Source organism: Loxodonta africana, chromosome 21 (assembly GCF_030014295.1).
Source record: "Loxodonta africana isolate mLoxAfr1 chromosome 21, mLoxAfr1.hap2, whole genome shotgun sequence".
NCBI lineage: Eukaryota > Metazoa > Chordata > Mammalia > Proboscidea > Elephantidae > Loxodonta > Loxodonta africana.
In genome coordinates, this window is record NC_087362.1 from 8832043 (window position 1) to 8854152 (window position 22110).

Consider the following 22110-nt stretch of genomic DNA (forward strand, 5'->3'; position numbering starts at 1 on the left):
TTGTCTTATTTAAACTATTAAATTGTTCCAGCATAATCGTCTAACCCTTAGTACAGTGCAATAGCACATTTTTTCATTTACTAAATTTATGTGTGTTTTAGTCATTAGCACTTTGATTGTGGTGGCCATTCATATAAACACTATTTTGATAGATCACTTTTTGATCCATTATTTCTATAAAATTGCATGGTGAATCAGCTAGTTTTTTTTGTGTGTGTGTGTGTGTGGCATGACCAAAATTCTCTTTTCTAAAATGATACATGTTGGTTACATACCAAACCAAAAACCAAACCTGTTGCCTTCGAGGCAATTCCGACTCATAGCGACCCTATAGGGCAGAGTAGAACTGCCCCACAGAGTTTCCAAGGAGCGCCTGGTGGATTCAAACTGCCGACCCTTTGGTTAGCAGTTGTAGCACTTCACCACTATGCCACCAGGGTTTCCGTTGGTTACATATGAACCCCTAAAAGTACTTCAGCTCAAATCTAATGACAGTATAGAAACACATATTTTTTAATTCACAATGGATTATTAGAATTACTATTCAGAAGGAACAAATTATCTATAATAAAAAAAAAATTTTATACAGATATATGCAAAGTTTATTTTTTCAGCCTTAACTGCAGAAATGCATAAATGTGAATATGAGGGAAATCCATTTAACAATATTTTTATGAAAAAACACTACTTTGGATTTTTCATTTACTTGTGATTGTCTGTACCAGTTATCTGTCATGGTGTAGCATTTACATACACTGTCCCCCTTATCTTACCCTTCAGCTCTCATTTATCTTATTGCTCCAAAGAGCTTATTGCTACATAGCTACGCTGACTTCTTTGTGAAACTCTTTACCTGTGGCTTCTTATACCAATTTGTGCTTCTTTCTGTCATTTGGAACATAATTGGTTAAAGAGAAAGACAAAGCCTTATGCTTCTCTCCCAATGCCCTATGTGTACATTGTGGTCCATCCAAAAATGTTACAGATTATATAACTACATTTACTGTATAAAACCTTAGCCTGACAGTTAAAGAGTGTTTTCACCGTGTGCAGGAGGCCATTTGTCAAAACTGACCTTTTCTGTGAAAGACCTACAATTATTAGTTGATTCAAGTGTCGAAGCCCCATCATGAGATAAGAGATACACTGAGGAAATTTTTTTCTCATTTGATAATAGGTTTCAGAAAGAGTTATGGATGGATATGATGTTTCTGTCTACGATTGAAAACTTAGCCTGGAATGCATCCAGAACAATTTAGATGGCTACCTTTGTTGAATTGAGTTATATAACACAACTGTTGTTTCCTTGTAGATTGTTCATAAAGTCATAATAAATTTTTGAGCAACATTTTGTTTTCACTTATGTTGCTTTAACTCCAACACTTAAGCAAGGCATCACAAAAGCTTTATAAACAAGATAAACAAACTTTATCTTTATGATGCATTATTTTATAGGGTTAAATATATAAGTAAGCAACACATGAATGTAGAACCCCTTTATTAAAAATTTCGGATATAGATATTATAGAATGGAGTCTTTATTAATGATAACTTATAATTAAATACAAAATAAACTATCAAATTTTGTAGACAAATGATGCAAGGTAAAAATTAAAAAAAAAAAATTAGGAAGCATGGAAATTACAAAACCCGTAAGAAAAAATGACAAAGTCATCAACGGGATTAACAGAAAACAGTTTTTCCGAGCCAGACTAGCCATCCTTCTACATATTAACAAATTCCTATTTCAAATTTAGAGGGTATGGAACAGAATTGAGAACCCAGATATAAATCCATCCATGTATGAGCAGCTGATATTTGACAAAGGACCAGTGTCAGTTAATTGGGGAAAAGATAGTCTTTTTTACAAATGGTGCTGGCATAACTGGATATCCATTTGCAAAAGAATGAAACAGGACCCATACCTCACACCATGCACAAAAACTAACTCCAAGTGGATCAAAGACCTAAACATAAAGACTAAAACGATAAAAATCATGGAAGAAAAAAATAGGGACAACCCTAGGAGCCCTAATACAGGGCATAAACAGAATACAAAACATTACCAAAAATGATGAAGAGAAACCAGATAACTGGGAGCTCCTAAAAATCAAACACCTATGCTCATCTAAAGACTTCACCAAAAGAGTAAAAAGACCACCTACAGACTGGGAAAGAATATTCAGCTATGACATCTCGGACCAGAGCCTGATCTCTAAAATGTACATGATTCTGTCAAAACTCAACCACAAAAAGACAAATAACCCAATCAAGAAGTGGGCAAAGGATGTGAACACAAATTTCACTAAAGAAGATATTCAGGCAGCCAACAGATACATGAGAAAATGCTCTCGATCATTAGCCATTAGAGAAATGCAAATTAAAACTACGATGAGATTCCATCTCACACCAACTAGACTGGCATTAATCCAAAAAACACAAAATAATAAATTTTGGAGAGGCTGCGGAGAGATTGGAACTCTCATACACTGCTGGTGGGATTGTAAAATGGTACAACCACTTTGGAAATCCATCTGGCGTTATCTTAAACAGTTAGAAATAGAACTACCATACAACCCAGAAATCCCACTCCTCGGAATATACCCTAGAGATACAAGAGCCTTCACACAAACAGATATATGCACACCCATGTTTATTGCAGCTCTGTTTACAATAGCAAAAAGCTGGAAGCAACCAAGGTGTCCGTCAACGGATGAATGGGTAAATAAATTGTGGTATATTCACACAACGGAATACTACGCATCGATAAAGAACAGTGACGAATCTGTGAAATATTTCATAACGTGGAGGAATCTGGAAGACATTATGCTGAGCGAAATGAGTCAGAAGCAAAAGGACAAATATTGTATAAGACCACTATTATAAGATCTTGAGAAATAGAAAAAACGGAGAAGAACACATACTTTTGTGGTTACAAAGCGGGGAGGGAGGGAGGGAGGGAGAGGGCTTTTTATTGATCAATCAGTAGATAAGAACTGCTTTGGGTGAAGGGAAAGGCAACACACAATACAAGGAAGGTCAGTCTAATTGGACTGGACTAAAAGCAAAGAGGTTTCTGGGATAAAATGAAAGCTTCAAAGGTCAGCGGAGCAGGGGCTGGGGTCTGGGGAACATGGTTTGAGGAGACTTCTAAGTCAACGGGCAAAATAATTCTATTATGAAAACATTCTGCATCCCACTTTGAATTGTGGCGCCTGGGGTCCTAAATGCCAACAAGGGGCCATCTAAGATACATCAATTGGTCTCAACCCACCTGGAGCAAAGGCAAAGGAACAACACCAAAGCCACATGACAACTAAGAACCCAAGAGACAGAAAGGGCCACACGAACCAGAGACCTACATTATTCTGAGACCAGAAGAACTAGTTGGTGCCCGGCCACAATCGATGTCTGCCCTGCTAGGGAGCACAACAGACAACTCCTGAGGGAGCAGGAGGCCAATGGGATACAGACCCCAAATTCTCATAAAAAGACCATACCTAATGATATGAATGCGACTAGAGGAATCCCAGAGACAATGCTCCCCAGAACTTCTGATGGCACAGGACAGGAACCATCCCCGAAGACAACTCATCAGGCATGAAAAGGACTGGTCAGAGGGGGGGAGAGAGATGCTGATGAAGAGGGAGCCAATTAAATTAGGTGGACACTGGAGAGAGTGTTGGCAACTCTTGACTGGAGGGGGGATGGGAAGATAGAGAGGGAAAATGGCAAAATTGGCACGAAACGAGAGACTGAAAGGGCTGACTCAATAGGGGGAGAGCAAGTGGGAGAAGGGAGTAAGATGTATGTAAACCTACATGTGACAGGCTGATTGGAATGGTAAATGTTCACTTGAAGCTTAATAAAAATTAATTAAAAAAAAAAATTTAGAGGGTATACCAAAATTATGAGGGCTTTTCACAGGTTTTATAGAGTAAATTAACAACATAGTCATATAAAAGAAATGTTGAAAGAAAATATAATAGAAACGGTTCGATTGAAAATAGAAAGTATAAAAATAACACACACTGGAGTACAAAAGGTATCACAATGAGGAAAAAAGAAGCCAAAAGTAAGACATTAAAAAAAAAAAAAAAGCCTTTAACAAAGTCATGGAGTGTGATAGGCCTCAAGCTTACTTCCGTGGTAAAAATATCATGGCAAGAAACTAATGCACCTTGTAATGGCTACAGCTACATTTAGTCAACCATGTGGAGTGCTAAAAATAACCTTCTTAAATACGTCTTTGGTATAGGCGATGTCACCTTGATGGTAAGCTGAGTAGAAATATGACATTTATAAAAGAAATATATGTTAATCATAAGGATGTCAAATGTTACAGGATTAGTAAACTGGAACAAAATTGTTACAAGTGTTAAATTCAAAATACAAAAAAAAAATCTTGATTCAACCCCCTCCAAGACTTTCTTTATCATGAAAAATGTAGTGCTTCTGTTTCTCTCTCCTGCTCTATACATATATATGTCTCCCCTAAAAAAAAAAACAAAAAAACAGATGCCATTGAGTTGGTTCTGACTGATGGCAATCCCATGTTTCTGATACCAGGGTTTTCCTTGTCTGTGATCTTTCATTGAACTCCGTAGGGTTTTCAATATCTGTGATTCAACAGTAGACTGTCTTGCCTTTCTTCCAAGCTACCTCTGGGTAGATTAGAACCACAACCTTTCATTTGTCAGCACACACATGTGCACACGCACACACTTATATATGTCCTTCTTTTTTGCATGATTGCGTGAGATTTTGAAAATTACCTTGCAAAATGAAATCATGCAAAGTGATCTTAATGATCAATGGGAAAAAAAAAATCATTGTTCCATGACCTTTAAAAAATTTTGACCAAAAGATTAAAAACTCCCTTGCTTCATTTATAAATGTATTTGTTGTTGTTGTTAGGTGCCATCCAGATGATTCCAACTCATAACAACTCTATGTACAACAGAATGAAAATCTGCCCAGTCTTGTGCCATCCTCACAATCATTGCTATATTTGAGCCCATTGTTGAAGCCACTGTGTCAATTCAGTGTATAGGGAATATAAATGTATAGAGAAATGAAAATAATAGTGAAATTAATATTTATTTGCTAAATATTGTAGTTTGAAACTTAGAAAGGATTGAGAATTAAAGTGTTTTATGAAGGTAAGTCAAAAAGAATTGCTACAAAATCATAGAAACCTTTATTAAACAAAAATATCAGAACATGAAGCTTTTGTTTCTCAACATACCCTCCATCTAGGTCTATACACTTCTGAAGGAGGTGTTTCCATCTCTCTAACCCTTCCCCAAAGAATCCTGTGCTCTTCATTTACACCATGTCAAAACAGCAGTCTTAGTCATCGGGTGCTGCTGTAACAGAAATACCACAAGTGGACGGCATCATCTCCAAAGAAAGGCTTTCTCTCTCTGTCAGCCTTCTCATCAATCTTCCCCCAGACTAGGAGCTTCTTCGCACAGGGATCCCAGTTCCAAAGGATACACTCTGCTCCTGGCACTGCTTTCTTGGTGGTATGAGTTCCCCCTGTCTCTCTGCTCACTTCTCTCTTTTAAATCAAAAGGGATTGCCTCGAGACACAATCCAATATCATAGACTGAGTCCTGCCCACTAACATAACTGCTGCCCATCCCCTCTCATTAACATCATAGAGGCAGGATTTACAACATATAGGAAAATCACACAATACCAGCAATCATGGCCCAGCCAAACTGACATACACATTTTGGAGGGGACATAATTCTATCCATGACTATACTCAAATTGCGTTCCTTTTAAATGTTCTTTAAGTTTTGGGAACAAGAAGGAGTCCGAAGGGGCAAGATCAGGGCTATAGGGTGGATGGAGTAAGGTTTCCCAATGAAATTCTCATAGGACAGTCCTTGCTACCCTCGAAAAATGAGCAGGTACATTGTTGTGATGGAAAAAATTCCTCGGCACAACTTTCCTGTTCTTTTTCTCAACAATGCAGTTTTCAATTTTCATAAAACTTCTTCATAATAAGCCCATGTGATTGCCTTGTGTCCTTTGATAAAATCTATCAAGATTAACCCTCTGGAATCCCAAAAAACAGTCGGCATAACCTTCCAAGTAGTCTTCCCTCTCTTGATTCATCTTTGAGGTGTTCCTGCCCGCCCTTAAAGTACTTGATCTATCTAGAAACTATTGTTTTATGTTTGGCAGCATTCCCATAAACTTGTTGGCAGAGCTTCAACGATTCAGAAAGATGTCACTTGAGTTTTGTTAAAAATTTGATATTAGCCCTGATCTCAAAACCTTTTTTTAACCACACAAAAAGTATCCTTTTTTTCCAAAGGTATTCTAATGAGACTAAGACAAGCTTATTACTGAGAGAACTTGTCTACAACCTTGCACTGATAACAGAAACATGTTTAAACACATTTAGTTTGGAATAAACCTGTGCATGTATGAACTGGAACCCTAGTAGCAATACTTTTTAACTTATCTTCATATTTTTTTTGTTAAAGAAAAGAGGGAGGCAGAGCCAAGATGGTAGAATACTCAGACATTTTACGTCATCCCTCTTACAACAAAGCCCCAAAAAAGCAAGTGAATCAGATATATATGACAATCTAGGAACCTGAAGCATCAAAGATAAAGCTGAACAATTGATAGGTGGAACGAGAGACAACAATTCAAAAACAGCAGAAACAGAAAATTATGGATCACCAGATTGCTGGCATCCCACTAGCCGAACCTGCATGGTGTGGACATACTGAGACAAGCAGCAGCATCCCAAGCTGAAACCCAGCCCAAATGGTGCAGCTAAGCAAGAATGACTCTGCACACACCTCTAGAAACAAACGGGAGTGAAATCAGACCTGCAAATTCTGCACGTTCCTAACCCATCATATGTACCATAGCCCCACCCCCACCCCCACCAGAGCTCCACAGGCCTACGACTACTCATTTCCTCCTTACCTGTCTCCCTCCTTGCTCTGACATCAGTCCAGGGGCATTCAACACTGCCACGCCCCCTAAGCCGGGAACTCACAACTCAGTCTGGAGATACCAACCCCTTTGCCTAGCCACTGGCACAGTGGGTCCATGGGCTTGCAGCACCCTCTACTCCCTCAGATCACTCACACTAGTGCCTTGCTGGCTGAATTGGCACAGTATGCCCACACTGGCATAAGGCAGGCAGAGTTCCCAGCTGAAGCCCATTTTCACTGTCAGTAGTCAAGTGGGAGCTGCAGGTCTGTGACATTCAATGCAGCCCTGCTCCTTAAGCCTGTAGCTCTCGGCCCAGTCTAAGAAGTCTGCTCCTTAACATAGCCACTGATACAGGGGTCCATATACTTGCAGCACCCGTATGCCCACTGATCACCTTCACAAGCACCTTGCTGGCCAACGTGGCACAGCACGTCCTCATCAAGACAAAGCAGGCTGGGTTTTGAGCTGAAGCTCATTTTCACCTGCAGTAGCCAAGTTGGAGCTGCTGATCTATCACATTTGACACTACCTGACCCCTAAGAAGGAGCCTCAACCACCCAAACTAGGAGCCTGAAGGTCTGCCCACAACAGGGACCTGAGAACGAGTGATGCCTCCCAACCCTTCCAGCCAATGGCACCAGGTGCTCAAGGACTGGTTTCGCTACCCCCCATTATGCACTCTAGAGGCCAAGGACCAGCCCTCCATCCAGACACCTGGTGGCAGCAGACAGCACCCTGCATCACCCCCACTGCAAGCAGAGACCTGTGCCTGCTCTGAACACCTAGGACTGTAGATGAGAGTCTTTGCACTTCTCACTCTGTGACCTATGATCTGGGTACCTTCACCCCAACCATTCAGCAAGTGGTGGGATCACACCCACAACAACCAACTCAATGACCAAGAAGAACGCCCCTGCACCTACAGCCAGGTGACCAGCAGGACAGATACATCACCTCATCCAAAACACCACCTACATACTCAGCAGCCCCACAAGAACAGTGAAGAGAGTCCCAGGCTCACACACCTAGTAGCTGCTCCACCCACCTGGAGACAGGAGATGAGACCTTCGACACGGCAAGATTAACAACCAGGACAGCACACAAGCTTAGCCTACTTGGATATATCAACACAAAACAAAAGTACAGAATGCAATAAACAAACATACAATAAGTAAATAAATATAATAACTTCCCGATGTTTTGGAGACAAAGGTCAATATCAAATCGCATAAAAGAAGCAAGGCAACATGGCTTCAGCAAGTGACCAAAATAAAGAACCAGAGAATCTTCCAGAGGAAGACAAAACAATGGAACTACCTGGAAAAGAATCCAAAAGACTAATGTATAGAGCATTTCAAGAGATCAAGGAGATCAGGGAAAACACAGATGAATTCAAGGAACACACAGACAAAGCATTAGAAGAATTCAGGAAAATAATACAAGAATAAAACAACAGAATAATAGGCTGCTAAACACCATGCAGTAATAGCAACTGGAAATCCAAAAGGCAAACAATAAAATTTCAGAATGAAGCAACACAATAGGTCATAGGAACAGAATTGAGACAATGGAAGTCAGAATTAGTGAGACTGAAGATAAATCCCTTGATACCAATTTGAGGAAAAATAAACAAATGAAGAAAAGTGAAGAAAGCCTAAGAATTATGTGGGATACCATCAAAAGGAAAAACCTACAAGTGATTGGGGTTCCAGAACAGGGGAGTATAATAGAAAACACAAAGAGAATTGTTGAAGATTTCTAGGCAGAAAACTTCCCTGATATCATGAAAAACAAGAAGATATCTATTCAAGAAGCTTAACAAACCCCATACAATGAACCCCAAAAGAAAGTCACCAAGACATAATCAAAATTGCCAAAACCAGAGATAAAGAAAGAAACCTGAGAGCAGCTAGGAATAGAGGAAAAGTCACCTACGGAGGAAAGCCAATAAGACTAAGCTCTGATTAATCAGCAGAAACCATATGGACAAAAAGACAATGGGATGACATATAGAAAGCCTTGAAGGAAAAAAGAAATTGCAAGCCAAGAATTACAGATAACGGCAAAATTGTCACTCAAATATGATGGCAAAATTATTTCCAGATAAACAAAAATAAAGGGAATATGTAAAAAGCAGACAAAAATTACAAGAAATATTAAAGGGAGTTCTTCAGTTAGAGAAAAAACAACATCAGAAAACAATCCAAGATTTGGACACAGGACAGATCAACAGATAACAACCCAGACAGGGAATTCTCAAAAAGAAACAAAGCTGAATGGCTGAACATAGGGAACCAGAGACATCAATATGTAAATCACCATAATGTCAGAACAATAGAGAAGGAATAAAGAGTATAGTCATAGAACTTCCATAAGGAGTGGAAGTCAAGGCAATATCGGAAAATAAAAGACTGGTTTAAACTTAGAAAAATAAAGGTAAATTTAAGATAAACACAAAAGAGGTTAACAAACTTGCCCATCAAAAATTTTTTAAAAAAGAATAAAAACATAAAGACTCTGCAAACATAAAATCAACAATAATGAAAGAAATGAAAAGAAACCTAAAAAAAAACAACTCAGTACAGAAAATTAAGCTGAACAAAGAAACCGTTACCACACACACACACACACAAAAAGACAGTAGTAAACACATGTCTGTCAAAAATTACACTGAATGTAATTAGCCTAAATGCAACAGTAAAGAGACAATGTCAGAATGGATAAGAAAACACCCCTGATCTATATGCAGTCTACAAGATACTCACCTTACATACAAAGACATAAACAAACTAAAACTCAAAGGATGGAAAATATATATCTAACAAACAACTATCAAAATAGAGCAATAGTGGCAATATTAATCTTTGATAAAATAGATTTTAAAGCACAATCCACCATAAAGGATAAGGAAGGACACTATGTAATGATTAAAGGGTCAACACACCATGAGTACATAACCATAATATATACCCACCCAATGACAGGGTTCCTAAATACATAAAACAGACTCTAACAGCACTGAAAAGAGAAATAGACAGTTCCACAATAATAGTAGGAGACTTTAACATACCCCTCTTGGTGAAGGACAGAACTTCTAGAAAGAAACTCAATAAAGATACAGATTCAAATGTCACAACAAGCTCCAGCTCATAGACATACACAGAACACTCCACCCAACAGCAGTAAAGTATGCATTCTTTTCCAACATACATTATCCAGAGTAAGCCACATTTTAGGCCACAAAGCAAGCCTCAACAAAATCCAAAACATGGAAACAGTACAAAGTATCTTATCTGATCATAATGCCAGAAAAGTAGAAATCAATAACAGAAATAGCAAGGAAAAAGAAAAATCAAATGCATGAAAACTGAACAACACCTTCCTTAAAAAACTACTGGGTAATAGAAGAAATCAAAGATGAAATTTTTTTTAAATTCATAGAATCAAAAGAGAATAAAAACACATCTTAAAAATAGCAGAAACCCTGGTGGCATAGTGGTTAAGTGCTACAGCTGCTAACCGAAGGGTCAGCAGTTCGAATCCACAAGGTGCTCCTTGGAAACTCTATGGGGCAGTTCTACTCTGTCCTATAGGGTCGCTATGAGTCAGATTCGACTCAATGGCACTGGGTTTGGTTTGTTTTTTGGTTCTTACAAATACCTTTGGAACATAGAAAAAGCAACATTTAGAGGTCAGTTTATAGGAACAAATGCACATATACAAGAAGAAAAATGAGTCAAAATAAAAACACTAGCCCTACAACTCAAGCAAATAGAAAGAGAACAGCAGAAGAATCCCATAGACACCAGAAGAAAGGAAATAACAAAGATTAGAGCAGAAATACATGAAATAAAAAAAAAAATTAATAGAGAACAGAAAAACAATAGAAAGAAACAAGAAGACCAAAAGTTGGTTCTTTGAAAAGATCAACAAAGTCACAGATCATTGACCAAACTGAACAAAAACAAAACAAACAAAAAGAACCTACAGGAGAGGAAAGGAAGCAAGTAACCTGAATAAGAAGTGAGACAGACGATATCACAACAGATTCAACAGATATAAAAAGGATCATAAAAGAATACTTTGAAAAATTGTACTCCAGCAAATTTGAAAACCTAGAGGGAATGGACAAATTTCTAGAAACACACTATCTACCTAAATTAACACAAAGTGAGGCAGAAAAACTAAATAAACCCATAACTAAAGAAAAGATTAAGAGGGAATAAAAAAAAAACTCCCAATAACAACAAAAAAAGCCCTAGCCCATATGGCTTCAGTAGAGAAGTCTACCAAACTTTCAGAGAAAACCTCACACCAATACTACTCAAACTATTTCAAAACTTAGAAAAGGAAGGAGTACTGCCAAATTCATTTTATGTAGCCAGCATAACCCTGATAACAAAACCAAGCAAAGACACCACAAGAAAAGAAAGCTACAGGCCAATATTCCTCATGAACATTAATACAAAAATTTTCAAAAAAATTCTATCCAATAAAATTCAACAGCATAGCAAAAATAATTAAATAAATAACACGTCATGACCAAGTGGGATCCATACCAGGTATAAAGAGAGAGTTCAACATTGGAAAATCAGTAACATAACCTATCACGTAAATGAAACAAAAGAACCACAAAATCATCTCAACTGACACAGAAAAGGCATTTGACAAAGTTCAACACCCATTCTGGATAAAAACTCTCAGCAAAATGGGAATAAATGGGAAATTCCTTAACATAATAAAGCACATTTATACAAAACCAACAGCCAACATCGATCTCAGTGGAGAGAGACTGAAAGCATTCCTCTTGAGAGATTAAACCAGACAAGGGTGCCCTTTATCACCACTCTTACTCAATGTTGTACTAGCCAGGGCAATAAGGCAAAAAAAAAAAAAAAAGAAGTAAAAGGCATCCAAATTGGTAAGAAGGAGGTAAAACTATCCCTATTAACAGATGGTATGATCTTATGCACAGAAAACCCTAAAGAATCTAGAAGAAAATTACTGGAACTAATAGATTTCAGCAAATTAGCAGGAAAGAAGATTAACATACAAAAATCAGTTGGATTCCTCTATACCAACAATGAGATCTTCAAAAAGGAAATCAAAAAATCAACACCATTTATGACAGACCCCAAGAAGATAAAATCTTAGGAATAAATCTAATCTGGAATGTAAAAGACCAATACAAAAAAACTACAAAACACTACTGAAAGAAACCAAATATGATCTATATAAGTGGAAAAGCACAGCATGCTCACGGATAGGAAGACTTAACATTGTGAAAATGTCAGTCCTACCCAAAGCGATCTACAGATACAATCCAAATACCAAAAAGATAGAGAAACAAATCACTGACTTTTTAAGGAAAGGGAAGAGGCCTCACATAACCAAAGCATTATTGAAGAAGAACAAAGTGGGAGGCCTCGCACTATGTGATCTTAGAACCTATTATACAGCCAGGGCAGTCAAAACAGCCTGGTACTGGTACAACAACAAACACATAGACCAATGGAACAATATTGAGAACCCAATCCATCTATGAGCAGCTGATATTAGACTAAGGGCCAAAACCTTTCAAAGGGGAAAAAGACAGTCTCTTTAACAAATGGTGCTAGCTGGCAGAACTGGACGTCCATCTGTAAAATAATGAAAAAAGATCCATATCTCATATCATACACAAAAACTAACTCAAAATGGATCAAAGATCTAAATGTAAAACTTAAAATGATAAAGGACACTTATGCACTGCTGGTGGGAATATAAAATGGTACAACCACTTTGGAAATCGGTTTGGCACTTCCTTAAAAAGCTAGAAATAAAAGTACTGTAGGATCTGACAATCCCACTCCTAGGAATATATCCTAGAGTAATAACAGGTGTCACATGAATAGACATACGCACACCCATGTTCACTGCAACAAAATTCACAATAGCAAAAAGATGGAAACAACCTAAGCACCCATCAACCCAAACAAATTATGGTACATACACACAATGCTATACAGTGCAAAAATAAAGAACAATGGTAAATCCACGAAACATGTCACGACATGGATGATTCTTGAGGTCATTATGCTGAATGAAAAAAAGTAAACCCCAAAAGGACAAATATTGTATGAGACCTCTGTTATAAGAACTCAAGAAAATATTCACACACAGTGAAAACACATTATTTTGTGGTTACAAGGGTGTGGAGAGATGGAGAGGGAAATCACTAACTAGACGGTAGACAAGCATCAACTTTGGTGTGGGAAAGACCACAGGTAACATAGGGAAGTCAACAAAACTTGACCAAGGCAAAGGCACAGAAGTTTCCTGTATACATTCAAACACCTCAAGGGACAAAGTTCCTGGGGTGGAGGGCTGGGGATCACAGTCTCGGGGCACATCTAGGTCAATTGACATAACACAGTTCATAAAGAAAATGTTCTACATCCTACTTTGATGAGTAGCGTCTGGGGTCTTAAAATCTCTTGAGCAGCCATCTAACATACATCTATGGGCCCCATCTCGTCTGAAGCAAAGGAGAATGAAGACAACCAAAGACTCAGGGAAAATATTAGTGCAAAGGACTCCAGGACCGCATGAACCACAGGCTCCACCTGCCTGAGTCTAGAAGAACTAGATGGTGCCCGGCTACCACCAATGACCTCTCTGACAGGGATCATAACAGAGGGTCCTGGACAGAGGAGGAGAAAAATGGAGAATAAAATTGAAATTCACAAAAAAGGAGCAGACTTACTGGTCTGATAGAGAACGGAGGAGCCCCCGAGACTATGGCTCCTGGACACTCTGCTAACTCAGAACTTAAACCACTCCCAAAGCCTACTTTTCTGCCAAAGATTAGACAGGCCTATAAAACAAACAATAACACACGTGAGGAACATGCTTCTTAGCTCAGTTAAATATACGAGACCAATTGGACAAATCCTTCCCTAAAAGAAAGATGAGAAGGCAGGAAGGCACAGGAAAATTGGACAGATGAATAGGTGGAACGCAGAGTAAAAAGGGGGAGAGTCCTGTCACATCGTGGGGATTGCAACCAATGACACAAAACAATATGTATATAATTTTTTGAATGAGAAACTAACTTGAGCTGTAAACTTTCACTTAAAACAATAAAAAATTAACAAACAGACAAAACAAACCTATCAAGGGTACTTTGAACAGGGCTTGCCTTCTCTTCATATACTTTATAATATAGTGCAAACATCTTTTCTAGGCCTTGGGTAATAGTCGCACTCCTTTATGATTTTGGCTAGGAAGTCTACATTTTATCCCTTGTGCTTTTAATGTTGCATAGTATCTCTCAGAGTTCCTTTAGTATTAAGTTTTTTGCCCACTTTTCCTTTGGGGCATCTTCATCTTTGCATCACACCAGTTTTTCTGTTTATACCCATACATTCGAATTTATTAAGTTCCTATATTTTTTTTATGGTACATATATAGAGTCTCTCAAACTCGTGGTCAACATTAGAAATTTATTTTATAGCCCCATTTATGCTTGATTCCAATTTCACTTCCAGTGTTACTGTTTTTCTTTGTTCCACTTTCATCTTCATTAGCCAATTTCCTCCGTTTACGTAAACCCATCACTTAGGTTTATCACTAGGAGACAATGAGGTAACACAGCTACATGTTTCACTGTCTGAGCTTGACCTGACTAACAGATACACGGTGACCAATCACTGACAGACACTGAAATAAGCAATGTCATCTGTCACTGATTATGATGTGTACATTGGCTGTTTACATAGTAGGTTTGTGTACTAAAGTAGTTCCTCGACGGCACAAATGGTTGCCATGCTGGGCTGCTAGCTGAAAGGTTGGAGGTTTGAGTCAGAAGAAAAGCCTGCCAATATGCCTCCCAAAAATTCAAGCATTGAAAACTGTATGGAGTATAGATTGACCCTGACACACATGGAATTGCCATGAATCAAAATTGACCAGACAACAATTGGTTAGTGGTTTGTATACTAAAGAGCTAGTAGCAAAATACGTGTTTTAGGCAATTACAGTTAATATACTGTGATACCTAAAATTTGACATGTTGTTGGGGTACTGGTGTTATTTACCTAAACCATGGTAACTGAAATTCGTGAATATTGGAACCATGCAATGTGAGGACCACCTGTGGGTTATGTTCACATGCATATGTGCACATGTTAATGTACGTGTGTGTTATTTCATATGTTCCATTGTGATGTTTGGCATAACCATCTCTTCGCTATTGTGTAAACCTGAAATATTCTCTTTGTCACTATGTGACCTAAAAAGCAACGTAATTGTTCTAAAAGTTAATTTGAACTCTAAATGTCACTATTTTCCACAAATTTTTACATTTCCACACTGCAATGTTATTATGATTATTTTAGGATTTTCTTTTGTACAATAGTCTTTAAAGCGATTTTCTTCTTTCATTCACAGGCATACATTTCACTGGAAAGAAGGATGTGAGAAGATGGGAATGGGCAGGCGATTTGATCTTCACAGTTATGGAAACTCTCGAACTAAGCCATAACTTCACCTTTATACCTGTTGCCATCTGGTTGATTCTGACTCATAGCAATCCTATAACCCCAACGCCCAGTGCTGTCGAGTCGATTCCAACTCATAGCGACCCTATAGGACAGAGTAGAACTGCGATCCTATAGGACAGAGTAAAACTGCCCTGTGAAATTTCCAAGGAGCACCTGGTGGATTCGAACTGTGGACATTTTGTTAGCAGCCAGAGATCTTAACCATTATGCCATCGGGGTTTCCCATCTTTATACATACAGCCTAAATATATGCTGATGAGGTTTAGAAAACATTTTTGTTATATTTTTTAATTACTAAATGTGCCCTCTTCAGACTAAACTATCAGTAATGTACCACAAATACATATTTATTACAAATATTTCTATATTCTTGTCTTAATGTAATATTTTATTATCTAATATATGTTAAAAGGAGAAAAGATTGAAGTTGTCAAGGATTTCATTTTACTTGGATCCACAATCAACACCCATGGAAGCAGCCATCAAGAAATCAAGAGATGCATTGCATTGGGCAAATCTGCTGCAAAAGATCTCTTCAAAGTGGTAAATAAGCAAAGTTGTCACCGTGAAGACTAAAGTGTGCCTGACCCAAGCCATGGTGTTTTCAATTGTCTCATACGCATAAGAAAACTAGAAAATGAATAAGGAAGATGGAAGAGTTGATGCCTTTGAATTATAGTGTTGGTGAAGAACACTGAATATATATACCATGGTCTGCCAAAAAAACTAACAAATCTGTCTTGGAAGAAGTACAGCCGAATGCTCCTTAGAAGCAAGGATGGCAAGACTATGCCTCACATACTGTGGACATGTTATCAGGAGGGATCAGTCCCTGGAGAAGGTCATCATACTTGGTAGAGTAGAGAGTCAGGGAAAAGAGAGGAATATTCTCCATGAGATGGACTGACACAGTGTCAAAAACTTTGGGCTCAAATATAGCAACCATTGTGAGGATGGTGCAAGACTGGGCAGTGTTTCGTTCTGTTAGGCATAGGGCCACTGTGAGTGGGAACCAACCCGACGGCACCTAACAACGACAACAATATCTTGCATTATGTGTTTATTGTTAAAAACATTAATTTATTAAGTATAAAACTTCCAATATATAACAAATCCATTTGGCATTATTATTTATTTATTTTGAAAATATTGTTGGGTACTTTCAAAAGGAAGAGGCTTTTGGCTTTCTGAAAGTTTCTGTCCGCCAACATACACCCCTCTCTTAGTATTATAGAATTTCAGAGCTGTGGGAGATCATGGACATTTCTACTACAAACCTTTCATTTTACAGATGAGAAAATGGACCTCAAAGAATAGAGGTGGATCATATTTTTCTCTCATTATGCAGGGCAGCCAGTAAAATATTTCTGTGGAGTTTAAAACCTGCGAAGTACTCTGGAGTACCATTGGCCATTGAAGTAAAAGAGCATTGTTTCTCCCTCCAGGGCCAAGGTGAAGAAGGACCCTGGAAATCTTAGTCCATCAACACATACTCAATATTCTCTGAGTCACCCTACTGCCACTGCCAACCCCTAGCTCTGACAAGCAGCAATCAGAGGCACTTAGAAACACATGTTTGACAGAAGCTAGGAAGATCACTGGCTACAATTAAGCAATTTGCTTCCACAATTAGCTGCAGGCATGTTTGATGAGAAAATCTAGAAAAGATCAGAAGGCTTTCTCCACAATGTCAATTATTTGAAAGTATAGAGCAGCACTGTCAGATAAATATAAAATGCAAGCGAGAAATGTAATTTTAAATTTCTAGTTGCCACCTTAAAAAGTAAAAAGAAACAAGTGAAACATATTTCAGTAATATATTTTCTCTAACCTAATATACATATGCGTGGAGGCCTGGTGGTGCAGTGATTAAGAGCTACAGCTGCTAACCAAAAGGTCAGCATTTCGAATCAACCAGCTGCTCCTTGGAAGCCCTATGGGGCAGTTCTATTCTGTCCTATAGGATCGCTATGGGTCAGGATCGAGTTGATGGCAAAGTTTTTTTGTTTTTTGTTTTATGTATTCTTTTTTCATACTAAGTCTTCAAAAGCTGGTGTGCATAATTTTATAATTTATTTCTTGCCTTGTTTTTCTATCCCCCCAAACTCTACTAAGATATTTCAAAATTTATATTAAAAACACTCTTAGTTATATTTTTCCTTTTTGCTGTTCTATTCTAAATCTTAGAAGAATAAAGATGTCATTGATTTACATATTCACAATTAGTAGATTTTTAATACCAATTTATAAATTATTACGTGCATTTTACAAAAAGAAAGAGAAAGAAACAGAGAAAGAGGAGAAAAAAATCTAGTAAAAGCAAACATCTGAAGCCTTTCTTTGGTTTTCACAGCACAACAAAGAAATTGGGACTATTTCCTTCCTGGTATTAGTTTTATGCATGCAGTCAACTGTAAACAATCTTATTTCTAGGTATATTTTCAGAAATGAAAATTTCACAAATAATGTTTACCATGTAATATATATCACTGCTTTCTCTTGAGTTCTGACCTTTTTAAAGCCAGTTTAAAAAAAATCTGTAAAATGCTGCTTTGCCTTTTTCACTGTAATATATTTCATTTATTTAATGAATGATTAGTGAATACCTGTGATGTGTAAACTACTTCACTAAGCATTTCTGAAACCAGAAATCTGAGCAATACATAGTGTGCCCTTAAGAGTTAACTTTTTAGTGGAGATAATAAATCATATCCACAAGTGAGTACAACATTAGATAGCATATCTGCTCCCATAAAGATCACACCCTAGGAAACTCTATGGGGCAGCTCTACTCTGTCCTATAGGCTCACTATGAGTCAGAATGGACTTGATGGCACACAACAACAACAACATATTTAGGGAAATTTCCTCGGATGGAGTGAGGTGACTCCACTCTGCCTTTACATTCTCATCCACTGGTTACTCCTCTCCTCCTCTCTGGGCCAATCACTGGTTACAATTTTGCCTCGCCCTATCTTTGACTCTCTTTGTTCTATTGCCATAAAACTCCCATGTCCTTCTCGCCATTCAAGGTTCAATTCATTCATTCAAAATGAACTCATTAAGTTTCTAATATTTGCCAAGCACTTTGGGAGGGAGTGTGACTACCTAAAGAAGACCTAGTCTCTGTTCTCAGTGAGCTCAGAAACAGACACCATGGACACAATCACACAGCTCTAGTAGAGATAGGCATCAAACTCTATAACAGTACTGGGAATGAGCTGTGGACCAAAACAAAACAAAACCCAATGCTGTCGAGTCAATTCCAACTCATAGCGACCCTATAGGACAGAGTAGAACTGCCCCATAGAGTTTCCAAGGAGAGCCTGGCGGATTCGAACTGCCGACACTTTGGTTAGCAGCCGTAGCACTTGACCACTACGCCACCAGGGTTTAGCGTTCATAAATTTGAAGTGGACTGGATGGTGGTAAATAAGGGAAAACCTTCACAGAGAGGGCAAAATTGACTAGAACCTTAAATGTTGAGTGTTCCAGGAAGATAATTACAGTGCATTTCTCATACCATTGCTTTATTGATATTGACAACAACACTTGAGTTTAAATATTTCTTTCCAATCTCTAGTTTGAAAAATATTGCTATAGCTTAATACTTCTTATACCTTTATAAGCATATCTGGCTGAAAAATAAAAGATCATAAATCACTCTGTCACATGTAAGAAATTACCTGTGAATCACAAGTTATTAATGCAAAATTTTCCTCAATGATTTGTTAGATAAGCATAAGGGACTTGACATTTTCTCTAGGGATTGATGAAAACAATGCATAAGACCCCAACAAAAATTCTGAATTATTCTGGTAATTGAGGAAAGAAAGTTTAACTAGTTGACTTTTCGTCTAAATTATCTACAAATCAAAATTCACTGGCACACTGCCAATGATCAGCTCTACTTTTTCCTGTAAAATGTTGGATCTGGTCAAATAACAACAGATAACATGAGCATAACTTCATTTAACTATTCATTGTGATTCTTTAGAAATAAAACTGCATACATTCATTTTAATTCCCTAAACATCTTGGGGAAAAGTATATTTCAATGACTTCAAATAAAGACCTACTATAAATATCAATTTATTAAAAAGCAGGTGTTTCTAAACCTTAACAGAATGCAATACCAACTCAAAGTTTAAGGATTGCTAACATATTCACATAGTGAAATAATATTTTATAAGATTAAATTAGAATTTAGTAAAGTTTATTTTAATCATGGGCAATCAAAGGGAAAAACAAAACAATTTTTTAATGAGCTGTACATACAAATGAGACCCAAGGTGCTGTTGGACCTAAAGTTTTTTCTCTACTGCTGGCTTCACCATACTTGTAACAGTAGTTGTTGCAGGAATAGTCAGTCTTCTAGGGACATTTTGTCCCTCCAAACTCAGTCCTGTCCCTGACACTAGAGCAGGCATTGATATCAGAGCTCCTGATCCTTACTGGTACAGCAAAAATAAGTGAGGGCTGAACGTATGTGTGCTGGGGCAGAAGTGTGGTAGTGACACAGACATACCCATAAGAGCTCACTACCAGCGCTACGTAGGCACATCAGTTATATGCTGCTGTGAAACATCTTACCCCAAAAGCTAAAGGCTTGAAATAATCATACTAATTTTTACTTCCGTAGCTTCTGTGGGTCAGAAATTCAGAAAGGGCACATCTTGTCTGGACCTTATTTTGTCTGGACCACGGCCGGAAGACTTAAAAGTCCAGCTCTGGAAATATCTGAAAGCTCATTCACTAACATCTGATGAGAGATGCTGATGGCTATCTGGGGACTTAGCTGTAATTTTCAGACAAAATGCCAAATGTGGCCTTCCCACTTCAAGAACAACCTCTCTGAGAGAGAGAGCCAAGAAAAAGCCATATTGCCAATATGGCCAAGGCTTCAACATCATGCAATATCAGTTGGCCATGATCTTGGTCAAAGAAGTTAGAAATGTCCACTCGGTTTTGAGAGGAAAGAACACAGATCACAACTCTCAAAGGAGGTATATCAATATCATATTGTAAGTAGAGTGTGTACAATGAGATATATATTGGCATCTTTGGGAAATACAATCTTCTACAAGAGGTAAAAGGAGCCAGATATTATGCTGAAGAAATTCTGAGTTTGAAACTTAAATAATATTCTTCCAAAGATTTGGGAAATGAATTAAATTAGTAGTAATATTGAGTGATTTCTACTCTATTAACCACTGTGCCACAATTGCTCATATGCAAGTTCAAGCTGAAACTGAAGAAAATCAGAGCAAGTTGACGAGAGCCAAAATATGACCTTGAGTATAACCCACCTGAATTTAGAGACCCATCTGAAGAATAGATTTGACCCACTGAACACTAGTGACCGAAGACCAGACGAGTTGTGGAATGACATCAAGGATATCATACATGAAGAAAGCAAGAGGCCATTGAAAAGACAGGAAAGACCAAGAGGGATGTCAGAGGAAACTCTGAAATTTGCTCTCAAACGTCGAGCAGCTGAAGCAAAAGGAAGAATTGAAGAAGTGAAAGAAAAGAACAGAAGATTTCAAAGGGCGTCTCGAGAAGACAAAGTATTATAATGACATGTGCAAAGAGCTGGAGATGGAAAACCAAAAGGGAAGAACATGGTCGGCATTTCTCAAGCTGAAAGAACTGAAGAAAATATTCAAGCCCTAAGTTGCAATAGTGAAAGATTCTGTGGAGAAAATATTAAAAGATGCAGGAAGCATCAAAAGAAGATGGAAATAATACACAGAGTCATTATACCAAAAATAATTAGTCAATGTTCAACCATTTCAAGAGGTGGCATATGATCAGGCACCGATGATACTGAAGGAAGAAGTCCAAGCTGCTCTGAAGGCACTGGCAAAAAACAAGGCTCCAGGAATTGATGGAATATCAATTGAGATGTTTCAACAAACAGAGGCAGCGCTGGAGATGCTCACTCATCCATGCCAAGAAATATGGAAGACAGCTTCCTGGCCAACTGACTGGAAAAGATCCATATTTATGCCTATTCCCAAGAAAGGTGATCCAATCAAATGTGGAAATTATAGAACGATATCATTAATATCACATGCAAGCAAAATTCTGCTGAAGATCACTCAAAAACGGCTGTAGCAGTATATCAACAGGGAACTGCCAGAAATTCAGGCTGGTTTAAGAAGAGGACGTGGAATGAGGGACATCATTGCTGATGTCAGATGGATCCTGGCTGAAACCAGAGAATACCAGAAGGATGTTTACCTGTGTTTTATTGACTATGCAAAGGCATTCAACTATGTGGATCATAACAAATTATGGATAACGTTGCGAAGAATGGGAATTCCAGAACACTTAATCATGCTCATGAGGAACTTTTACATAGATCAAGAAGCAGTTGTTCAGACAGAACAAGGGGATACTGCATAGTTTAAAGTCAGGAAAGGTGTGCGTCAGGATCGTATTCTTTCACTATACCTATTCAATCCATATGCTGAGCAAATAATACAAGAAGCTGAACTATATGAAGAAGAATGGGGCATCAGGATTGGAGCAAGACTCATTAAGAACCTGCGTTATGCAGGTGACACAACCTTGCTTGCTGAAAGTGAGGAGG